Raw genomic sequence first — 26219 nt, 5'->3', positions numbered from 1 at the left:
GGCATTAGAATTCAGGCCCTGAGAACTACAGAAGATAATTGGGCATTTGCCTGTGGAGTAAACTACCAAACTACATCTTGTGCTTCATTCTGGGTACGGGAGGGAGCTGGCAGTGTTCATTAGCTCCTGAGAAGGCTGCCTAAAGGCACAGTGTTACGGAAGTTCACCCAGCTTTCTTTTTGGAGGGATTTCAGCCTGCTTCAGGTCACTATAAAATATAAGGTATTCTCAGTGTAAAAGAAAGGGCAGTGTGTGTGTGTGTGTGTGAAAATTAAAGTTACTTTGGCAAAGAAGAGTGAGAAGAGCCTGGTATTTAATCTTAACAATTAGCAAGCTTGGAAAGCCTTTAAATACCAAGAAATGAACATGCTAAACATGTAATGAATTGGCATTTTGATGCTGCTAAAAGGGGATAAATGCAAATACAAAGACCATAAATCAAAGTTATCCTTTATCTTTTAGGTGCTGGCTACAATTAAGACATAATATTTTAAGAATGCATTGTTATTATGAAATTAAAAACTAAAAAATGTATATTGCCCTTACTTAAGTTTGAAAACATACTTATTACTTGGAAAATTTCACTAAAAAAATAAGAATTTTTAAATTTTTCTATGAAACAAATGCCATGAAAATGGTTATAATATATTTTTAAAATACGGTTTTAAATCTATGGGCCTGTGCTGTCCAGTACAGTCACCACTAGCCGTAGGTGGCTCTTTAAAATTATATTTTAAATAATTAAAATTATATAAAATCAGAAATTTAGTTTTTCCATAACACTGCCCACATTTCAGGTATGGACAGGTGCTACTGTTTTAGATCTCTCCATCACAGCATTGGTATAGACTCATATAAAATAAATCTTAAAATAATTTGAGCAATCCCAATAATAAAACCCTGAAGATATTAGTATCTATATTTACATTTGTGTGTGGTGTGCATAAACATGATAACTACTAAATTTCTTTTTATTTTAGGGCTGCTGAAATGAAACCATTTTGATAGGCATTTTACACATCAAAATGGAGTTGTAGATAGTAACAAGTTATTATCATCCATGTGATTAATTCACAATGCTTACCACTTACAATAAGAGAATTGCTACAATGGTCTGTTATCATTCTTTCAATTAAACATGGAAATAATACATTTCACAAGTTTATAAAAATTAATATGCATTTGGCAGTCTATCAAATTAGCTCATAATCTTTGTGAATTTCTCAATTAGAACTGTAAACCCTTGCCTTACTCAGAATAATATTAACAGAAATTTTGAAACAAAAGTATAAAATGGATCTTTTAAAACACATCTGTATTAAGTTTGATAAGTAAGTATTATAATTAGTGCCTTTGGTGAAGATTTTATTAGAGGAATTCAGTTTGCTTCTTAATCAAAGAAGCCCATCTAAAATGGGTAGATTCATAATAAGCAAAGTCTAAACATATGAAACCTAATGTAGGACCAAAAAGATAACAGGATTTGATTGAGGAAGGAGCTATCAGCAATTTAGCCCTAGTGTGCTTTAGGTATAATTTCACTACATATTTAAGCCCTAGTGTATTTAGGTATAATTTAATCCAACCACCAAATTTTACAGATGAAGTGATAAAAATGCAAATATATATATGTATAAATTAAGTGGCAGACCCAAAATAGAGCCCAGTTTTCCAGAGTACCAAGGCAAGGGCAAGGCTCTTTCCTTTTTGTACACATGTCAAAGAGCTGAAAAAAGGTGACATTAGCTTAGCAAAAGCAAATAGAACTCAATACCTTATCTTATCATTAACCATTTGAATAAGGAACATCATAACTTCCAAGGTTACACATAATTCATATCTGACATTCACAAGGATGGGAATAAATGTCCACTAAACTGCACATAAATCATTATAGAATAACTCTTTTAGACACTAACAATTAGAGTGGTAGTCAAAATGAAAATGATAAATCCAAAGTCTTGACTTAGCATACAAGACCGTGAATGATCTGGATCTAGCCGAAATTCTATTGCTTACGTAGCAACACATAGCTTTGCTTTATTTAGTCAGTAAATTTAAATCCAATACACATTTACTACAGTTGCCTACTATATATCTCGAATTATTCCAAACAGTAAGATTGGTCCCAGAAAGGAGGCATTGTTTACTATCTTCAAGGAATGGAGGTAGATGGAGAAGCAAATCTTTCTCATTTCCTTGAGGATATTTATTTTGTAATAAAAGAAAAGAAAAAATTGAAAAAGGTAATACGAGCTGTGACAAATACCCCTGCTAGGGAAATATTTCAGATGGGGTCAGTTCAGGCATTAAAGAGATAATCCATGATTTAAATTTTCAATGATGATTAAGCATTAGCTGGGCAAAGAAGCCCAAGAAAGGTATCCTATACAGAGAGGCCAACACAAATCTCTTCTGAGGCTTAGAGTCATTTATCGAATTGCCTCCTCCACATTTTTTAGATGTTCTAGAGTTTCTTCAAACTTAACATACGTAACTGAACCGATGACTTCCTATTTACTGAAATCTGAATGTCTCTTGCTACTCTCTTGAGCAACCTAGACATCTGGGGTTATCCTTGACTCTTTCCCTCACATATCCTACTACTATTTAGCTACTAAATAGAATACTGCCAATTTAACCTCCCAAGGGTCTTTCAAATCCATCCTTTACTTGGATGGCTGCAGTTACCTGCCAGTAGGTCTCTCTTCCTTCAGTGTTACCACTCCTCCATGCATTTTAGGAAGACAGAGGAGCATTTTTAAAGGCAAATATGAACATGTCACCCTCTTGCTTAAAACCTTTCAAAAGTCCTTAACTGCCCTGAATAATATGAGCTCTGACCTGACAGCTGATCTCTCTACCTCATCTCAGGAATGCCCTTTACTATACAGCAATGAAGAACTTCTTTCAGTTTCTCCAACGCACCAAGTTCTTTTTGCCTCTGGAGTCTCTACATTTACTAGTCCCTTGGCCTGAAATCTCACCATTACCTTTTATTTCCTTTGATGGAAAATTCCTATTCAACTCTCAGGATTCAGCTTAAATGTCACCTCCACCAGTAAGTATCCCTAAACCCTTGGAATCTAGGCAAGTTGTCCATCTTCTGTGCTCCTTTAGTTTTCTTGACTTCCTTTGTCAGAGCATTCACCACATATTTTGAAATGACTAAGAGTAGTGAAGCAGGACCTAATTTATATTTTTCTCTGCTGTTTCCTCTGTTCCTGGCATATAGAATAGGCTCAGTAATTATTATATGGAAATTGTAATTTCTGGGACATGTTTTCTCTATTTTAAGATGAATAAATTAGTGTAATAGATTAGATTTGAATACTCTCTCAGTTTTAAACTTCTCTGATTCTATGGTAGAGATTTTATCAATAGATATCTTAGGTTCATAAATTGAATAGACGGTTCTTGACCTCACATCTTTCTACTGTACTTTTTCTTTTATACATTAGATAGTCAGTGATCATTTCTTATTCATCTCTGTATTCCCAGCCCCTTGTCACCCATAGATACTCAGTCTTCATCAGATGAATAAACATTAAACATATCAAGTAGGAAATACAGTATTTTCCAAAAATCTATCATTTTAAATTTTGAGAAATTACAATTACAGTTGTCCCTTGGTATCTGCAGGGTATTGGTTCCAGGAGTCCCTGCAGATACCAAAATCCATGGATGCTGAAGCCCCTTATAAAATGGCATAGTGCACTTGGCCCTCCATATTCACAGATACATCATCTGTGGATTCAAACAACTGCGGATGGTCCTCAGTTGGTTGAATCCAGAGATATGAAATGCTTGAAGGAGGGCCAATTGTATATTTATTGAAAAAACACATGTATGAGTAGACTCATGTAGTTCAAACCCATATTTTTCAGGGCTCAACTGTACTTTTAAGTGAAACTTTAATGCATTGTGAAACACTAGATTCAGAACTATCCTAACTTTAGCAATTTTAAAGTAAATAATCATTTTTAAAAAGCATGTGATATGGGGCACATGCAAGTCTTACCAACCTCTTCTTTCCTCTACCATCCCAACTGGAAATGTCTTCAAATCTGAGAAGATAACTTTTTCTGAGTATAGGAGAGCCCATGTTTTTATTCTTTCCTTTGAGTAGAAAGGAAATTGTTCTATTTAGCCGACAAAAGTGATAGATAAAATTGTGACTACTCCCAGTTGGTCTCTACCCTCAACTGCTATGCACGAAGTAGGCTGAAATCTCCCTCTGCTGCAAAATTCAGGAAGGAAAGAGACACATCACTGTAATAAAGCTCACATTTTCACATATTCACAGTGACTTCTATTCATGAAAGAAACAGAGGGTCACTCTAAAGAATAAATGAAATGACCTGTTAAGGGTGTTCTAAGAAGTTAGGACACTGTATGAAACTGGGGTTTTGTTAGACCAGGAGATAAGAATAAGTTGATATTAGAATAAATATCAACTGGACTAGAAGGGAGGAAGTAGGAATGTGACAAGGAAAATTATGATTTTTTTGTGCTATTGAGCATATATTCCTCATATATGAAAGCATCAGATATATACAGATACTTATTTATAAATACCATCAATCATATTTATTCCCAGGATGCAACTTTTTGTTCACTACCAAACTGCATTTGTATGTGTTTGGCTATGCTAAGTACTGAAGTTATATTCTGCTAAAAGAAAATATAAATTTAATAATATAATGTTATAGATTGAGAATAATCCAGAAACTAAGAATCATTTCTCTTCCTAGACATCTCAAAACGTTCTTTCTCTGTACATGTAAGAGGGATCCTAAATGCATCTGTTCTGGCTTTGCTAGAACTGGCGCTAGCACATGGGAGAATCACATAACTTCCTTAGATCTCATATATAAATGAAGCACTTCATTATTTCACTTATAAAGTCCTGTGTGCACACATCTGATAAATGTATCATGTTCATAGGATGTATGTGTTCATGATAGAGATGTGAAATTAGCTTCATACATCCTGACATGTTTACAGTATCAACCTTTAAGTACGTGTATGCAGATATATTTATTTTTGTAGCAACAGCAGCAGAGTACCCATGCCTTTAAAAATAGAGAAGTTCGTGCATTCTAAAAAGGCTTAGGTTAAATAAAACTAATGAACTGGTAACTGTATTCAAGGTAATATATTAAAATTATTTTAATTATTAATTATAATTATTTAATTATAATAATTATTATTAATATTTATTAAAATAAATATTACAAAATTGTAAGGGGTTGTTCATATATCTCTTTCTTGATCAAACAAAAAGCCTGAATATTTTTTCCTTTTACATTCTTTAGAACCATTAATTATGACTAGTACAGTATCATACATTTAACTATGTGTTGTATTTATCAATAGACTAATGGCAGAATAACTTATTTTTACCCTAATAAGAGCTAGTTCTATTTTCTTTTCAAACTCTCCCAAACTGCATTTTCTAACTGTTTTGTTTACTGATCAAATCTTAAGACTATATCTCATTGGTCATGGTCTCTAATCAGAGTGTGCTTACATGTTAGTTATTTCCTGTTGATCCCTGATATTTTTTCTGCGTTAGGAACGAGTCAATGCATACTTGTATTGTCAGAGTCTCTCTTTGAATGACTCAGTTATTCTGGTATGTGTCTGATCCTAAGAATGCCAAATTGTTAAATATAACATTCATTTATTAATGACTTTTCTGGAGAAAAAGGCACTACCTTAGTAAAGCAAGCTTGTACACTGATTCTAAGAAGCACTAAAATGTATAGTATATGAAAATATAGGAGGCAAAACTGTGACAGAAAAATATGATATATATTTATTAATATATATTCATATAAAATATTTTGCTCTGTAGATGAACACACACATTTTGTTTATACACTCGAATACAACGTATTACTTTGTGGCTGCAGAAACTGATGCCTAAAGTAACTAAACTAGGGAAAGGAGCACAATAGAGTGAATTTAAGGAAATGAAAATTTGAGTTCCAGATTTTACTCTAAGCCCGCCATGTTTTCCTAATCTATGTGACCTTGGCAAGTTATTTAATTTATCTCATCTAGTTTCCTCATTTGTAAAATGAGTATATTAATAATACTTACTCCATATAGGATTGGTATAAAATAATGCATGTATTATAAAATGTTTAGGATAAAGAATGGCTTATATAATTGCACATGTAAGTAATACAATTTTAGAATTAGACCCTTTTTCTTCCTGTTTCAGCTGAGACCTTTGAGATATTAAGTGTCAGCTCTTCCGACATTGCGAAGTGAAAATCTGAATCACTTAGGTAGGACTTGCAAAGGAAGCAGCCTAGGTCCTTAACTGAGCTGACCACTCACCCCTAACCTATAAAGAGGTGAACAGGACTCAAATAGTCATTGGTTATTAGTGGCAGAGTGTCATCAAGGAGCTGTCAGTTTGAAATGATGCCCAACTTCACCCTCCAGAGTAGGAGTGATGTGTCCTCTCCCTCATAGAAGGAGAGTTTACCCTGTGGTCCCCTGGCGTCTGTGGGGCTCAAAGCTTAGACTCAATCCATGCTTTAAAAAAGTGTGTATGTGAGAAGGATGGTTACTCGTCCATGGGGAGAGGAGAGAGAGAACCAGGTAGCTTCAGAAGCTTTCTATGTTCCCATTTGACATAAAGACAAGAATACATGAGTGTTTCTCATGAACCAGAAGTGAACAAGTGGAACAGAGTGGGCTGGAGAGCATTAGACACTAGCTGTATTCCACCTGAGAGTGGAAAGGCTACATAACTGTTTCCAACGGACCATAGTGAAGACTGCGAGAGAAGGTCCAGAGCCAACTCAAATCTTCTGTAAGAAGACTGCATGGAGAGGCACAGTGACCCCCTCCAGAAAAAAAAGGAGAAACTGCTGGATTCAAAAGGGAGAGAGAAGGAATATAAACGTGTAGCTGAAGGAAAATGTATTGCTTATGTCATGGGGTCATGGCAGAAAGTTTCCAGTAGTTTCAAAGGCATCCAAGAAAAGGAGGCAACATGGATCACCCAACCTAGAAAGAATCAGCTGTAAACACCGGTCAGAGCCAGAGGTGGCCAGTTCTCAAAGGCTGTCTGTCCTTACTCGTGTGCTGCTTCCCCACCATCCTGACCTTAATGCCTCCTCCTCTCCCATCGCAGAGACTCTTGGGAAGGGTGCGTGGGGTGCGGGTGGGGGGAATCTGGCCAAATGATAGGGTAAAGGGAGAAGCCGACTGAACTTTCTATCCTTGTCATAGGCTTCCGACCTCAAAGGACCCTGGGCTGGGTAAGAGAAAAAGGCTTTTTAAAATAAAGTTTGGAGGTTTTGAAGATCACCCTGGTCTACACCTGTGCTAGCCAATACAGTAGCCACTAGCCATGCTTGACTATTTAAATTTAAAATAACTAGAATTAAATAAGATTAAATATTCAGTGTATTAGTCACACTATTCCACATTTCAAGTGCTTGATAACTACACGTGGCTACTTTACTGGACAGCACAAATATAGAACATTTCTAATAGCACTGGCTCTAGATACACTAATTACTGAACTGAGGATTCTGCTTATTTGTTTGTTACTAAAAGTCATCAGGAGATATTTGTTATTATCTGAGTGTAAGCAGATAGCCTGATTTCACAGAGTAGAGTTAAATGGCTAGGAGTGGAGAAGAGTAGCTGATCTCCAGATTGTACTCTGCGTTATAGCTCTTCAGTGTATCAGTTATATATGTAGGCAAAACTCTCTGCCCTATTTTAAAGTATCAGTCATCATTTGGAGTAATAAAGATCAAGTGTAGTGTCTGTGAATCTATCTTCTTCCGTATTCATTTTTTTTCTTGGCAAATTTTAGGTAATATGAGAAAAGAATATTAAACAGCCAGTAAAGGCATTTAAACCAAATAAAATAATGACAGTTGTAATGTTCTAAATATTTGTTCTAAAGTTAAAAAATGGTCCTAAAAATAAAAGTATTACTTAAATGCTGTAAATAGTGTAAAAATAACATTTTTATAGGACTGAAAATTTGAAAATTTACAAATCTGTTTTTTAAAACTTTTGTGAATTTGAGTTGTCTTGATAATAATATAGTACATAGTCATGATAATTTAATCATTAACATAAATAATTCAGGTGCTTAAAAATCTTCTTGTATCCTCATGAGTTCTAATAATCATTACAGTTTTCTTTTTTTGCCATGTGCAGAACCCAAGACAGAAGGTGAGTAGATTTATTCCACTTACAAACATATTCATTCTCTTTTTATCCACTACTTTCCAAAGATTTAATGTGACATATTAAAAACGTAAAATCGTTTGAAATACTTCATCATAAACACCAACCCTACAAAAATTCTTATCACATTACTCCGTGGGGAAATAAGTGTAATCTTTCTGCTGAAAACATATGGCAAATTCACAAATAGTGCTTTTGCAGGTGTTTTAGATGGGAATAATGTTGCTTATAAATCTCCAGGAAAATGATAGCATGTTTAGTGCTAGAGATGCTAGACACTTCAAATCCAACCCACCCTTTGACAGATGTGGAAACTGAGGTCCATTGTCACTTGCCTTGGGTAGCAGGTGAACTTTACAAATGTTACTAATGGGTGATTTAGAATGGGAAAAATGAAATTCATGCATTGGCCCTGGCAAGTATTTGCTGCCAAATTTGGGCAAGGTGCCTAACATCTCCAGACTTCATATTCTTCCCAGGTAAACTGAGAATAATAATAGAATACCTACCTCACAAATTTTTTATAAGATAGGTTATATTTGTAACATATACCATTTATGTTAGCAATCATTTTTCTTCTCATTTAGTGATTTAAATGTTTCTATAATCACCTGCTTAAAGTCACACGACAAAGTGAATGAAGTCATAAGCCATTCACCTTCCTCCGTGTGACCTCGGCTCAGGGATGCAGCACTTCAGATGTTGACAACCCAGGGTCAGCTTTGCTGAGCTATTTTTTCCCAAAGCAGGCCCTTAGTACCAGAGTAAGTAAGATTAAGACAGTGTCCATTCTCAGCTATATTTGTTTCCAGACTCCTCTTTCACACTTTCACGCTTGGCCCCAGAGCAGAGGAAGTTCTCTCAGTCCCAAGCCTTCCCCCATTTCCTTTCCCCAAATAAGTGACACATTTTTCAAGGGAAAACTACATCTTCTTATACATGAGTTTTGTGTGCAGCACTTGGACATAGGCTATGTCAGTCAAGAGACACACTGGAGTCAAATCAATAGAAGCAGAACAGGAAGATAGAAAAATCTGTGACTGAACCAAGAACCGCTCGCTATACAGCACAGCCTGTGTTAGGGAAACAAATTGACTACAGGTTACAGGGTACCGGAGCTGGCCTAGATTTTGCCTCCAAAGTACATAACAAATCCAGGTATGCTTCAGACAATCATCAGTAAGTACTGGGGGGTACAAATCTGTCAAATAAATGAGGGTGTATCACCTGACCAAGCACATGGGAGTCTGAACCAGTGCTGATGGGCAGGAACCTCCAGAGATGTAGCAGCAGCCAGAATACCTGATCTGATTTCACGGGGTAGAAAAGCATATTCCGACATCACGTGTTGTTCTGTGTCCTGACAAACTTCAGTTCAATTTTAAAGCCTAGTTTTTAGAACTCAAAAGTTTTTTTTTTTTTTTCTGTAAATCAACCAATGTAATTTTCGTAAAGTAATAGATGCTCCAAAGACTAACTGACCAAATGGTACAAGGAGAAGGGTTATGGGAAATAAATGTATCCCTCTTGTATGTGAAAATAGATCCCACTATATCAGGAGCTCCAAACTGGCAGGTAAAACACATCACCAGAAGATAGGTGGCAATGTGTAGATCAGAACTAGTTAGATATAATTCATTCTGGAACATTAGGCTCCCTGCTACTCATTTGTACCCACATTTGTAAAAGATAAAGGATAACAGAACTTATGGAACAAGTCAGGGCTTTGGAAGACATATTACATTAGGGATAAATGCTTCTGTATTCCATATTTATCAGCAAAACCTGACAATGTCCACATTAAAAAGGCAATAACTTACTGGCCTCCGAGGTAAGTTTTTATTATCAACCCTCAGAGAGCTTGGTATCAGAAAGATGTGGAAGACACTTATCCTACAAGGTTGCTTTATATTCCTTGGTGCTAACTTTACATGTGGATGACTTGCCTCAGAAGTCTCACCTCTTGGCTTCTTGACTACCTACGCTTTCACAGTATTTTCCCATATTCTTAACTCATATGCTGTCTCTCAAGATCATCACTTAGACTTGTCATCAGCAGCAATTTGCCAGACCTAATTTTGTCACTCTCTATTACTCCCTTCCTGTCCTTAATTTACCAGCTCGTATTCCATTGTTAATTATTGCATTACCTGGTTAAATACGTTAAACTATCTTGCCCTTTTTCTCCCTTCATTATGCTCATTTCACAGTGCTGGCTGACCCCAGAAATCTCCCTTCTCCACTCCTGCTGCCTGCCACTGACCATAGCTGAAAGAACACCACAGCAGGTTGACTGATTATATTCATGACCTTAATTCTCAAATGGATGCTAAGAACTACCCAGAGATTCTACTCTATTTTCCTTAATAAATTCACTATCCCATTGTCTATGGTGACTGTTTCTATAACCTCTGTTTTTCATAGCCTCCATCCTCCAGTCTCACTTATTCCCTTGCTGATGACCTTGACACAAACTTCACAGAAAAACAAGACTTACCTTGCCTCAAACATGTTCTCCTTCCCCACTGATATGAAAGGAAACGAATCCTTCCTTCTACTTACACTTTGTATCCCAGCCCCTATTTGCTCCTTCATTTTTCTCTTTCTCTTGGCATCATTATCTATCAACAGCTACAACAGCTACATACATTCTATCCAATATATGCACTCAAATATCTCCTGTGCTTAAAATTGTCCCCTCATTTCTGTTTCCCTTTTAATAAATATTCTGCTTCCTCACTTCCTACTAACTACGCAGTCCTCACAGTCTTGCTTTTGTTTTTTTTTTTTTCTATCACTGTAAAACTGCTTTGTCAACATGACCAGTAACCTCCATTATACCAAATCCAATGGATACTTCTACCTTCCCCTTTTACTTGATAGTTCAGACTTGTGGACCCTGCTCTGCTTGGCTTCACTCTCCTCCATTGGCTCAGCTGTCATCTCACTCCCTTGGGTTTCCTCCTACTACACTGCTTTCTTCTCAGTTTCCTTTGCCCTCTTGCTGTTTTCTACCCATCTCTACCTGGAACCTCTTTTGCTTTTCATCTACACTCTCTCTTTAGATAATCTCAGGTGCCTGTAAATTTTAAGTGTCACTTCTATGCTGATGACTAACAACTCTGCACCCAGTATCTCTCCTGAGTTCCAGTCTAATGGATCCAATAGCCTATTCAACTTTAACACTTGGATGTCTAATAGTAAACTCTCCTCAAAGAAGGTCCCTTTCATACTCTTCTCCCTATTAGAAAAAGGTACAAACTTCCAACTCATTTTTTTAGGATAAACTCCCAAGAACATTTCTGGTTCTTCCCTTTCCTTCATCATCTAAATCCAGTCCACAGTCCAACAATCCATCAGCAAATCCTGTTAATTCTATCTTCAAATATATATATATAGAGAGAGAGAATTTTAAATTTCTCTTAATACCATTGTCACCACTCAAATCTAAATAATCTCTCATCTGGACACTATTTTAGATTCCTAAACTTGTTTTCCTGTTTATCTTCTTGCCTTTCCAATCAATTTTCCTTAAGAAGGTCAGAATAATCTTTAAAAAGATAAAACATTGTGTAATTTATCTGTAATTTATTCCTTCCTACTTAAATTACAGTGACATTTAAACTCTTCTGTTAGAACAGCATCTAAACTCCTACCATGGCTGAAAATGTCCTGCAATATCTGGCCTTGCTTTCCTCTATCTTCATCTTGTATCACTCTCCCCCTTGTTCACTAAGCTCTGCGTAGGCTCTTTTCCTCTAATATGTGAAGGCATTTTATATCATAGGCCCTTTCATTTGCTTTAATCCTGCCTAGAATGTCTTCCCATTCCTATTTCCAATGGCTGGCTACATTCTTCCAGGTTTCAGCTAAAAGGTAGTTCATTCTGAGAGGCTTTGTCTGAGTATTCCTTTGAATGCTTTATTGAGCCCCCCTACCCCTGATTAGCACTATGATCAATAACTTTAGCATGTCATCCAGTTTTGTTTTCTTGCAAAGATTTATCATATCCAATAATCATTGTATTTATTTTCACTCTTTCTCCATCTACTAGGATATAAGTTTATGAAACAGCATGCTGATCACTGCTCAGTATTTAGTACAGAGCCTGATATAAACAGTGTGCCAGATGCATAAAGTTCTGACATTAATCCATGAGCTTATTTTTATTTCACATAGAATTTGTTTTATTAAAATTATTATTTTTTAAATATCCAAACATGTCATACATCAGTTCCTCTCACCTGGAATATTAGTATATAATAACTGATTGCACATCTTTAAAAACTTTCCCCTTCTGATTTGTTCTCCATAGCAGCCAGAGTAAAAATCGTAGATATATTTGTACAAAATTTGATTATATTTAATTTCACTCCAGCAATATGCAATTTACACAAGTGATGTATTTTGCTTGCTTTTTATTTCTAACATTCTGCACAGTGCCTGATATCTAAAAGTGCTCAATAAATAATCCTTAAAGAATGAATAAGAAGCATCATACACACTGATTTAAAACTATATTACAAAGCTATAGTAATTAAACCAGTATAGTATTGACATAAAAACAGACTTTTAGTTCAATAGAGCAGAATAGAGAACCCAGAAATAAACCCACATATATATGTTCAATTAATTTATGACAGAAGGAGCCAAGAATATGCAATGAGAAAAGAACAGTCTCTTCAATAAATAGTCTTGGGAAAATTGGTCAGCCACATGCAAATGAGTGAAACTGGACCACTATCATGCACTATACACAAAAATTAACTCAAAATGGAATAGGCTTGAACACAGGACCTGAAATTATAAAACTCCAAGAATAAAACATAGGTGGCAGGCTTCCCTGGTGGCGCAGTGGTTGAGGATCTGCCTGCTAATGCAGGGGACATGGGTTCGAGCCCTGGTCTGGGAAGATCCCACATGCCACGGAACAACTAGGCCCGTGAGCCACAACTACTGAACCTGCGCGTCTGGAGCCTGTGCTCCACAACAAGAGAGGCCGTGATAGTGAGAGACCCACGCACGGCGATGAAGAGTGGCCCCCGCTTGCCACAACTAGAGAAAGCCTTCGCACAGAAACGAAGACCCAACACAGCCAAAATTAAATTAATTAATTAATCAATTAAAAAAAAATAAGGTGTCTCTCAAATTAAAAAAAAAAAAATAGGTGGGAAGCTTCTTCACATAAGTCTTGGCAATGATTTTTTAAATGTGACACCAAAAGCAAAAGCAACAAAAGCAAAAATAAACAAGTGGGACTACATCAAACTAAAAAGCTTCTGCACAGCAGAGGAAACCATCGACAAAATGAAAAGGCAACCTAGGTAATGAGAGAAAATATTTGCAAATCATTTTTCTGATAAGGGGCTAATATCCAAAATATACAAAGAACTCATACAACTCGACAGCAAAAAGCAAAAACAAAACAAAAAAAACCCAACAATTTGATTATAAAATAGGTAGAAGATCAGAATAGACATTTTTCCAAAGAAGACATACATCCAACAGGTACATGAAAAGATGCTCAACATCATTAATCATCAGGGAAATGCAGCTCAAAACCAAAATGAGGTACCACTTCACACTTGTCAGATTGGTTATTATCAAAAAGATGAGAAATGACAAGTATTGGTGAGGGTGTGAAGAAAAGGGAACCCTTGTGAACTCTTAGTGGGAATGTAAATTGGTGCAACCTTTTGGAAAAAAAGTATGAAGTTCCCTCAAAAAATTAGAACTAGAACTACCATATGATCCAGCAATTCCACTTCTGGGTGTATATCCATAGGAAACAAAATCACTATCTGAAGAGATATCTATACCCCCATATTCACTGCAGCATTACTGACAATAGCCAAGGCGTGGAAGTAACTGTATCCATTGATGGATGAAGGGATAAAGTTGATATGGTATGGTGGTGTGCTGAATTGGGTGATTGGGATTGACATGTATACACTGATGTGTATAAAACTGATGACTGATTAAAAAAAAAAAAAAACAAAAGTACAATTCTCATCATTTAATCTCATTATCATTTGAGGATGGTAGCAACCCCTGGCTACAGAGTCCAATTCCATTCATTCAGTTCTTCAATTTTATTCAATAAATATTTGTTAGTTACCCCATTTGTGTGTAGCATTTTTGAGGATGAATACTGTAAATTTCACAAGAGTTAGGACTATCTTGTGTGTTTCTATTCAATGTCCATTAGGGTGAAGTCTAGGAACTTAAAAAAAAAAAAAAGATAATATGGTACATATATACAATGGAATATTATTTAGTCATAAAAAAGAATGAAATCTTGCCATTTGTGACAACATGAATAGACCTCAAGGGCATCATGCTAAGTGAAATAAGTTAGACAGAGAAAGACAAATACCATATGATCTCTCTTATATGTGGAATCTGAAAAAAATAAAAATAATAATAAATTTAAAAACACAAGCTCATAGAAACAGAGAAAATTTTGGTGGTTGAAAGAGGCAGGGGGTAGGATCTAGGGGAAATGGGTGAACTGTTATTTGTTTCTTGTTTTTAGTTTAAATAAACTGAATAATAGATTTTTAAAAACCCAGCCCAGCAGGAATTTCGGGAAGGGTAGGGAAATAGTCTAAAACCAGATCAGAAATCAAGGGGATTGTGAATGGAGGCTATACTAGTTTAGGGCAGGGCAAGACATGTCTCCAGGTCAATTCTCAAAGTCCGCTGGAGTGCAACTACTGATTAAAAAAGAAAAAAAAGAAAGAAAATGTAGTTTTATTTTTGGCTTTTTTTCCCCTACTGTTAATCAGTATTGACATGTAAATTTTTGATGGTGAGAGACATTTCACTACTGTAGTGTAGTACACTATTATACAATAATAGGGAACATTCTGTATTAACTTACAGATTCATGCCCATCCCACCCTGAAAAAGCCAAAGCACCCCCCAATCATCCATCTATCTATATCTATATATAAAATGAAAACATGGGTTATTATAAAGGAATTCCTTCCTTTTCAGAGATAATTTTACATAGCCAGTCTTCCAGGTACATTTAACTTATGGTTTTGTTTATATAATTCAGGTTACTCTAACTATTCAGAAATGTGTGACATGAACCTAATTCTAAGCAATTCCAATTTTGTCTTAGATAAAGGTATGTCTTTGTACACTACAAGGAAGCTCTAGGCATAACTACTACATAGCTGACATTCCCACAAGTCCATTTCAACATTCATTCTCAGAGATTACAGAAAAACAAGAATAAATTCATGTAACACACTAAAGAAATTTCTGTTCCACATAATTGCATCATAGAATTATCTGGAATCAAAAAAATGAGAGGGAACTTCACCATGATTTTTCCTAAAAGAAATTATCTACTGCCTGTCAAATTTTGCTCTATTACCTCCTAGAATATTTATATCATATTTCTTTGGAAAAGCAAGAATTAACCTTATGCTCAAGGACCAAATGTGTTTTCCTTTCTCTTACCTACTTTCTTGCACCTTTTAATCTCAGAGTGAAGACATAATCTTTCATAAAGGGAATGTACATAGTTACTGTACAATCAGTCACTACTCTGATTATATAAAAGTAAATTAGGGACTTCCCTGATGGTCCAGTGGTAAAGAATCCACCTTCCAATGCAGGGGACATGGGTTCGATCCCTGGTTGGGGAACTAAGATCTTACATGCCACAGAGCCACTAAGCCCACATGCCACAACTACTGAGCTCACGCGCCTCAATGAGAGAGCCCACGTACCGCAAACTGTAGAGCCCACACACTCTGGTGCCTGTGCGCCACAACCAGAAAGAGAAAACTTGCAGGCCACAACTAGAGAGAAGCCTGCGTGCTGCAATGAAAGATCCGCATGCCTCAATGAAGATCTTGCATGCCCCAACTAAGGCCCAACGCAGCCATAAAATTAAAGAAAATAAATAAATACAAAAAGAAGTAAATTAACAAGTGGAATTATAATAAAAGGTACAAGAGGGGAGCTCACCTAGGTGATGTATTGTTGTCCAAAGTAGTATTTTTTTTTTTTTTTTTTTTTTTGCCATTGGGGAAAGTATCTATGAGAAAATATTTGAGCAGATTCCTTGACTAAAGAAGAAATTCACTACCTTCTATATTCCTAAACACAGGTCTTTGAAGTCATCTAAAATAAGCTAGAGTATCTAATTTAAGGGGTTAGTAAGATTTGTGTCCATGTAGAACAAGTCAGTTACAGACCTACTTCCCTTTATATTTTTTAGAAGCACTGTATCTCACTTCAGAAGGGATGCAGGCATCATAAAAACCAGAGTCACAAGATGCCCTTACACAAACATTTAGGAATCCAGTAACTTCTGACTTAAATGGTGCTTTGAAGAGAAGGGAAACATTAACGACAGTTTAAATTTTGTTTTTAACCATGAATGTCTTTGGAATAAAACCAATAGTACTGCCAAGAAGCCACAGGTGTTTAGTACTGGACAAAGAAAAATATAATTTTGGACGGCGCAGTGACAATTCTCTTCCTCCACTAATGTGCTGTAAGATTAAAGGTTAATAGCAGTATAAATACTATAACTGCATAATGTTGGGTTCATTTTTCCTTCAGATTTACAAAAATCTTTTTTGCTCCTGTACTTTTAGGGGCATGGAAAAAAAATGAACAAATATAGTTGATACTTTTACATGTTCTCTTCTCCCAACCTGTAATATTTTGTCCCAGGAAATCTCCACCTATAAAGATCATATTCAACTTCTAAAGGCTAACTCAAATGACGCTTCCTTGATTACTTTTACCCAATTTCTCAGCTAAAACTGATCTCTTTCTCCCTTGAACATGAATAATATCTTTGTTTAAAAAATTATTTTGGGATAATTGTAGATTTTCATACAGTTTTAAGAGATAACCTAAATAAATATCATGCACCCTACACCCAGTTCCATCAATGGTGATGTCTTGCCTAAATATAGCGCAATATCACAACCAGGAAGTAGGCACTGATACAATCCACCAACCCTATTCAGATCTCACCAGTTTCATATCCACCCTTTTGTGTTTGTATGTATATTTGACTTTAATTTCACCACATTTGTAGATTCCTGTGAACACCAGCACAGTCAAGATGCACAACGGTTCCGTCACGAGGACTCCTTGTCCTACATCTTATAGTCAAACTCAAAATTTTCTCTTTCTACATCCTCAGTCCCTGGTAACCACTAACCTGGTCTCCATCTCTGTAATTTTGTCATTTCAAGAATGTTATACAAAGGAAATCATACAGTAGGTACCCATTTGGGATCAGCTTTCCTCATTCAGTGTAATTCCTTTGAAATCCATCCAAGTTGTGTGTGTCACTAGTGGTTCTTTTTATAGGTTAGTAGTATTCCATGGTATGAATATGCCACCATTTGTTTACTCACTCATGACTTGAAGGATGTCTGGGTTATTTCCATTTTTTGGCTCTTACAACTAAACTGCTCTGAAAATTCATGTACAGGTTTTTGTGTGAACATATGTTTTTATTTCTTTGGAATAAATGCTGTAAGCAAAAACATTTTAAAGTTAAGGAACTAATAAAAGATTATTAAATGCTTTTGGAAATGGAAATTTGAAGTCTCTAAGGAACTGAGTAGCTATGAGAAATAGGTATTGTAGTGTTTTTTCTTAAGTGAAAATGTATGTTCTTTTATTCTGAAACTTTTCTGTTTTTTATTTTTTCTCAGTCATGAAAAAAATTTAACCTCATATTATAGAAGATTACCAAGACAAGGCTAACTGCACCAATGATCCATAGATATTCCAGTATCTGGTAATAAAATATGCTCAACACTTGGACATCAAGTAAATTAATTTGACACCTGACTAGGACACAAAAGCCTTGCACAATTTTCTTTCTTTCCCTCTCTTTCTTTCTTTCTCTCTCTCTCTTTCTTTCTCTCTTTCTCTCTTTCTTTCTCTCTTTCTCTATTTCTTTCTCTCTCTCTCATTAACTCAGTCTTATGGTTCTTCTTGCTCCAATTCATAATTTGTTTTGGTATCCATCATAATTTATTTCATATGGCATAAAGTATAGAAGTTGTTCAACAACTACTTCATAATGAACATTTGAGCTGATCAGCTTTGGTTCTATTTAGAGAGACAATATTGTGATCATGGCTATTTGCTGAACACACAATCACAAATTGAGAAATGCAGTTAATCTAATTATTTGCTATGCATTCTAAAGAACACAATTTTTTGACCTTTTTATTGAACAAGTGAATTGTCTATTAGTTGCAAACAGCCAGAGAATTATTACTGATCTTGATGTTTTTTGAGATGCTTGTCAGCCAAGGCTAGATCCTTTATGCGACATTTTTTTCCTGAGGAATGTCTGAGGCAATTTTCCTAGTGAGACACAATCTTTGCTTCCAATTTACTGAAAAGAATGAGCCCACTCAATGTATATCCCTTTGTCTCACTACACTTTTATTTTGATTCTTATTTTCTATGACTTCTTAACCAACAAGTTACATATTTTTTTCTTCCAATTTTGGAAGGTAATCCATGCCTTAGATTCCATACCTTTATTATTCTTTGCTCTCCTTCATTCAGTTTCTCCTTTTCTGCCTTCAAATATATACAAACCTCATTCTACAAATTTATTTTAATTAGTATTTTTAGCCTTTATCTCCCTGTTAATTATCAAATTTCTTACATATGTGGTCCACAGCCTCAAGTTTCACTTTCTTTCCATCTAATCTTTTTTTAACCCTCTGAAATGGATTTTTCATTCTCAACACTCAGGCTAAAATGATGATCCCATATTTGATAACCGCAGTCTCCTTATTCCAAAATCATCATCACCATCGACACCATGAGCATCTCTATCCTCAGGCTGCCTGATACCACTGTCAACAATGGTTACTGATTCCATCCAAAAAATTTTCCCCTCAGTGGTATCTAGAAAAGTTTGTTGTTTTACTTCTAAGACATATTAAAGTTGTACTGTTTCTTCTCCATCTCCATTCATCTCCATGAATCTCTAAACTCCTTTCTCAACATATGTTTTAAAACATAAATGAGGTGAGGTAGTCTAATTAAGATGCCATTCAAAGGAAAGTTAGGCTTGTGTTCTGTGACCATGGGATAAGGGCCTTACAAGGAACAAAGCACCAAAAGGGACAGTAAGGCCACATTAATTAAAATACGTTATACTTTATTGAATTCCTAGAATATACCCTGAATGAAAGCACGAAATAAGACTTTTTTGTAGCATTAGAAAAAAAGAAGAATTTGAGAACAGAAAAATTAAGGTAGATGAGTCTATTACAACTCTTTTCTCCTAGAAAGACAAAAGTTAACTGCATATATACCAGTCTTGAAAGCTTTCAAAGTGCTTCATTCTGAATATTTGATATAGATTTATCTTGACCTGAACTCTATTTAAATACAGATTGGAAAGGAGTGTTTTGATACTCTTCTGGGTCACAGTACCTCTTTTTGCAGTGTTATCTCAAGATTACTTAAGAAACTAAATTCACGTGTCAGAAATATACTCTACACAAAACAAACAACAAAAATTCATCTTTACAAGGAAACCAAAAAAACCCCCAAAAAACAAAAAACCTTGTTTTTCATCCCAAAGAATGAACCAAAGCCATTTCCATGAGTTTGAAAACTAAAGCCATCAAAATGAGATATTATCCTGTGTAAAAGGAGAAAAACACAACCTTGGATATATATGATGTTCACTTTCATCTAATAGAGTTAATATAAAGCTTTGCCGCTGTTATCCAGAAGAAATGAAATCAAAACGATGAATATAAACTACTGAAGTTCCTCATATAACAATGACCCCTTGTGGCCTTGCATTTCTCTCCCTACACCCACCTTATTTTTACATATCCTGGAATGTAATAAGCCTGCCACCACTAATGTTATAAAGTAGTAATTGTTCCTAATTGGTAGGGAGGCAACAGACCTTTGTGGTAATGTTGTGAAACTGTAAGAAAGGAGGAGTGAGAACATTCACAGGCCCAGCAGTAATTATCCACTAATTTGGCCTGTTTGTGTGGGGACAGCTCATTATAGCCCTTTAGAAACCTCAGAATAAAGAGGGAAAGTAGGTAGGAGGCAAGGTTAAATAATTAGTGTTCAGCAGGTTTTTTTAAAAGATTCAAAGAATAGGATTAAAGGCAGGAAATGTGACTAGAGTAACAATTAAGAAATGGTAGAACGTTCTGAACTAAGTGAGTTTTATGTTTTCGTGGGAGTAGGGGTATTTAGGAACCCTATAATATGGCATAAAAAATGACATGTCACTTTTATTACACACTTTCAATTATGACCCTGGTCATCCTTTACATTTTATGGTGCCAATCTCATGCTTAACAAGAGATTTACTCTTGTGAGTTCTAAAAAAAGATTTTCACAGTTTTCATAAAATGATGTATAAGAAAGTTTTCATACTGTTTTAACATTTGTAGATTTGTTTTGGGGGCTGAAAACATATTTACGTGTGCACACATGTGCACGTAGCATACAGACTTTGCAAAGAAGTTGTTATTCAACTACAACTTTGTTAGTAAACCAGAATTCCCAAATTTCTCACCTATACATATCTAATGCCTCTATTTCAAGAGTAAAGTATGCTTACTCTTGGTTATATATGTATATGTATACACACATATATTTGATAAGTAATTGATCTGTATATAAGTGTTTTAAAGATTCTCTAAGGCCACCATTTTTAACACTCTCCTTAAAAGAAGCATTATTATTCCAATCAAATTATGTGACTGCAATTAAAGCTTTTTGTCCACATAATAGAAAGGGAGATGCAATGGATGAATGATTTTAAGTTAAATGAGCTCTATAATATGATTCACCCAGAAAATATCTATGTATGTCTTAAATATAGTCACATTGAAGGACTCTGGGAAAAGTTTTAAAATGCTATATATTCCATCCCTTTGCTAAGTGGCAAGAATATAGCTAAATATAACATAAAAGTAGGAGCATGTGACTAATCCAACAAATTTAAGCTAGAATATGATATTAATGTAACAAAGATTATATATTTTATCTCTATGTGCATTAGATAACTTTGCCCTATCGTAATTCAAAATGCACTTCCCTGAACCAAGAGTTAGGTTAGAAATGTACTCTGCTGTTAATAAGGGGAATTATAGGGTGCCAATATGAGTAAATTAGTAAAAATTATCACCAACATTTGAAAACAATTCAAAACATAAGCCACAAGTCCTATCTACTAACAATTAAGCATTGTCTTATTTATGAATAAAATAACTGCAGTGTATGAATGGTTGCATTCATTATTGTTATTTTCCTTTTCTTTTAAACATTTATTGGTATCTTTCAATGAATGGCATGTTTTTAACTACTTAGCAACTCCTGAAGCTCATGTCATATGAAACTTTAAAAAACAAGAACTTATTTATATACTGGCTTTGCAAACTTTTTTTTTTTTTGTATTCCATTAGACTATTGGTTATCCAAATTGTTTTTCTCAAGATCACTTTGAAGACTACCAATAACTCCATGCCATTTTTTCAACTTGCACTTTTACTCTCCTTAAATGTCCTCCCTACAAAAAATTTAAAAAAAAATTAACTGAATTTCCCATCAGGAAAATTAAGAAGAAATGTTTCCATTTTTTCAACCTATAATAATTTATCAGTAAAAATTTTGGGTATTATGGATGTTGAAGAAATTTTTTTAAATTCCAGCTTTTTCTCCCTAGCATATGGAAAAAAAAAATGTGATAAGAAAGTAGAAGAGCCAGAGGTATTTCATTTACCACTTACTTAAGAATTACGTACTGCTACTGAACTCCAATTTCTATGGATACAACAGGTTGTATATGCTCAATCTGCAGTCTGAGAAACAACATCTTAGAGAATTAATATTTGAACATATTCTTAGGTTCTTAGGTTTGCTAGTAATATTTTCTCTATTGAGCACACAGATTTATTATGATGTTTTATATGACCCATTAGAATTGTCACTTTTATTGATCATAGAATAAAGTCCTTATCCTTATTGTAATACTTCTTCTAAATGTGATCAATGTAGTTTTTTGGTAGTTCTAAACTGGTATATTATAGATGATTACTATAGAGCATGCCAATTCTCACCAATATTCTGTGCACTCCCTTACATTTTCCATCCTTCCTTGCAGTTATCATGGGATCATGTGCCTAGTTCTGGCTACTGGGCTGAAAGTGAAAGTTTTAAGTGGCACTTCCAAAGAAGTTAAGAGAAGGTGTATGTAATACACTCTTTATCATCCCCTAGTTTGAAGACACTGGAAAATACAAGGACATATGACAGCAACACAATATAGAGCAATGTAGAGCAATGTAATTTCCCATCAGGAAAATTAAAAAAGAAATGTTTCCATTTTTTCAACCTATAGTAATTTTTTTAGTAAAAATTTTAGGTATTATGGATGTTGAAGAAAATAAACATTTCTACCCGTATAACTAAAAATCCAAGTAAAGAAATAAAAAGATATCTGAAAACCACTGAGGCAACCAGTACTGGAGGGGGCTTTAATCCAGAGAGAAGGAACCACAAATGAAGAGCTGACATTTTGATAATATCTTTTCCCCTGGAATATTTGTTTTGGTTTTTTTGGTAATTAATTTATTATTATTATTGTTATTATTATTACTATTATTATTTTTGGTGATGGCCAAGAGGCAAATAATCCATCCAGGTGACTAAAACAAAGAGGCAGAAAAACTGGTGGATCTTTTTGCAATCTCAAGGGGCTGAAAAGACAAATAGTTTGGAGCTGTTTAGGCAATAAATGATTTGAAAAGTTAAGATCCTGGAGAGAAAAAGACATGTAAGTTTTAATGGGCAGTTAGATTAATAACTAGGTGACTTAAGAGAAATGACGGATGACAGAAGACAAAGGAATGCCATATTTAAAGTACTAAGAGAAAATAGCTGCCAACCTAGAATTTTATACCTTGTTACACCATTCTTTACACATGAAAGCAAAGACATAAACAAACAAAAATTGAAATAATTTGTCACCAGAAAACCTAACTAAAAGAGATGCTAAGTGGAGATCTCCAAGCAGAAGGAAAATGATCCTGAACAAAAACATGGTAACACAGAAAGAGATAAAAAGCAATGTAGAGAAGTAGAGAGTCAATATATAAGTAAATAAACATGGATATTGACTTACAAATTATAAATTTTATATTGGGTCAAAACTATATGCATAATTAAATTCATGATAACAATACACAAATATTGAAGTGGTGAGTAGAGTTATTGTGTTCTGATTTCATTTTATTTTCATACATAGTATATGTACTAATTTATAGTAGACAATAGTGAAGCATTAATGCATGTTTTACTCTGTGGTGAAAATAATATATAAATAAGAAGCTAATGAAGGATAAAATAATAAACATTATCTAATCCAGAATAAGACAAAATGGGGAATTCCCTGGCAGTCCAATGGTTAGGACTTAGTGCTTTCACTCCCTGGGCCTGGGTTCAATCCCTGGTCAGGGAACTAAGATCCCACAAGCCATGAGGGGATACCCCCCCCAAAAAATCAGAATAAGACAAAATGGAAAGAAACTATAAATAGCTTGACAAATGGAAACTAAATACAAGCATACCTCAGAGGTATCTCAGGTTTGGATCCAGACAACCACAATAAAGTGGGCAATAAAGTGAGTCACACAAATTTTTTAGTTTCCCAGTGCATATAAAAGTATGTTTACATGACACTGTAGTCTATTGAGTGCACAGTAGCATGTCTAAAAAAAATGTACATAACTTGATTAAAAAAATACTGCTAAAATATGCTAACCATCATCTGAGCCTTCAGCAATCATAATCTTTTTCCTGGTGGAGGGTCTTGCCTCGATGTTGATGGATGACAGTTGCTGAAGGCTGAGGTGGCTGTGGCAATTCTTAAAATAATACAATAAAATTTGCTGCATTGATTGATTTTTTTTATGAAGGATTTTTTTTTTTTCTTAATTAGATTTATTCCTAGGTAATTTTTTCTTTTGACGTGATTATAAATGAAATTGTTTTCTTAATTTCTCTTTCTGATAGTTCATTGTTAGTGTATAGAAATGCAACAAGTTTCTGTATATTAATTTCGTATCCTGCCACTTTATCAAATTTATTGATGATCTCTCGTAGTGAGAGGCATCTTGAGGATTCTCTATGTATAGTATCATGTTACCTGAAAACAGTGACAGTTTTACTTCTTCCTTTCCAATTTTGATTCCTTTTCTTTCTTTTTCTTGTCCAGTTGCTGTGGTTAGGACTTTCATGACTATGTTGAATAAAAGTGTCCTTTGTCTTTTAACCTTCCTAGTAACTTTATATGTGGTTGCTTTACTACATTTACTATGTATTTGTCTTTACCAGTTAGCTCTTTCCTTTCATAATTTTCATGTGTCTAGTTGTGGCTTTTTCTTTTTCACTTAGAGAAGTCCCTTTAACAATTCTTATAAAACTGGTTTTGTGGTGCTGAGCTCTTTTAGCTTTGCTTATCTATAAAACTTTTGACCTCTACATCAAATCTGAATGTGAGCCCTCATAGGTACAATATTCTTGGTAGTAGGTTTTTTCCTTTCATCACTTTAGACACATTGTGCCATTCCCTTGTAGCCTGCAGAGTTACTGCTGAACAGTCAGCAGATAGACTTGTGGGAGTTTGTCTGTGTGTAATTTGTTGCTTTTCCCTTACTGCTTTTAATATTCTCTCTTTAAGTTTTGCCATTTTAATTATAATGTGTATTGGGGTGATCCTCTTTGTGTTGAATCTGTTTGGGACTCTCTGTACTTCTTGTACCTGGATGTTTGTTTCCTTTCCCAGTTTGGCAGAGTTTTTAGCTATTATGCCTTCAAATATGTTCTCGGCTCCTTTCTCTCTCTATTCTCCCTCTGAGATTACTATAGTGCAAATGGTAGTATGCCTGATGTTGTCTCAGAGGTCTCTTAAATTGTCTTCATTTCTTTTTACTTTTTTTCCATTTTCTGTTCAGGTTCAGTGATTTCCACTACTCTGTCTTCCAGCTTGCTGAGGAGTTCCTCTGTATCATGTAATCTACTGTTGATTCCTTTTAATGTATTTTTTATTTCAGTTATTGCATTCTTAATCTCTGCTTTTTCTGTATATCTTCTAACTCTTTTTTCTACTTTAAAGTGAAACCAAACAATTTATTTGTGCTAAATGAACAGGAATAATGCATTCAAGATATACTTCTTTGTACACTGCACTCGATTTTACTGGGTGAAATAAGCAGTCCTCAGTGATAATGTGCTCAGCAATAAAGTCCTCAGAAATAAAGTATTTTGTGGCCATTATGCCAAGATATTCCTATAACGTTTATTTCAAATAGTATTTTCTAATAGTATTTTGCACCTTTAAAATATTTGCTTGAACTCTATTTTAGGGAAACACAAGTAAAGAACGGAAAGGGGAAATAGCTGTTTTTGTTACAATCACACTGTCTTCTGCAGCAGAAATCACACAGCACCTTCTAATCAGTCATAGCAACCACTGGTGGGTAGGACAACAGTTATCGACTCACGTGAGAGGGGTCCAGTTTGAGTAGCTTAACATCAAGGATAAAGAAAGAATCACATCCTGGATATACAATAATTATCAATCCCATGCATGTGGAAAAGATATAGCCATGTGATCCAGTACTTTAGGTGATCTGTTTTACAAGAGACATGGATGTTGGGATATACCGAAAATAACCCATACAAAGTGTATCTGTAGAAAGCTCTATTGAGCATTGTCTTTGGCACTGATCCATCTAACTTCCCATTTTATACTGAGTGCTAGATTTTCAAAGTTCTGAATTGTAGTGCTGAATTATTGGTATGCTTGGTAAACACCATTATAATGGGAGGGGAGTGATAATAACAGCTCAGTAATTTTTTGCAAATTCACGGAAAAATATAAAAAGATATCCCTTTTTCCACTATGGAGGTTCCTTAAAAAACTAAAA

General features: G+C 34.9%; 2 long non-coding RNA genes across 4 annotated transcripts in view; both read right to left on the bottom strand.

The window, feature by feature from the left end:
* The window catches only part of LOC309659064, a 1106759-nt gene that overhangs the window by 218709 nt on the left and 861831 nt on the right, over positions 1–26219 (bottom strand). The window lies entirely within an intron of this gene.
* The window catches only part of LOC309659008, a 637438-nt gene that overhangs the window by 104590 nt on the left and 506629 nt on the right, over positions 1–26219 (bottom strand). The gene's annotated exons all lie outside the window — the stretch shown is intronic.

The sequence above is a fragment of the Balaenoptera physalus genome, assembly GCF_965194825.1.
Source record: "Balaenoptera physalus genome assembly, chromosome: 3".
Taxonomy (NCBI): domain Eukaryota; kingdom Metazoa; phylum Chordata; class Mammalia; order Artiodactyla; family Balaenopteridae; genus Balaenoptera; species Balaenoptera physalus.
The sequence above is the reverse complement of the archived record's forward strand: the minus strand, read 5'-3'. Positions and strand labels throughout refer to the sequence as shown.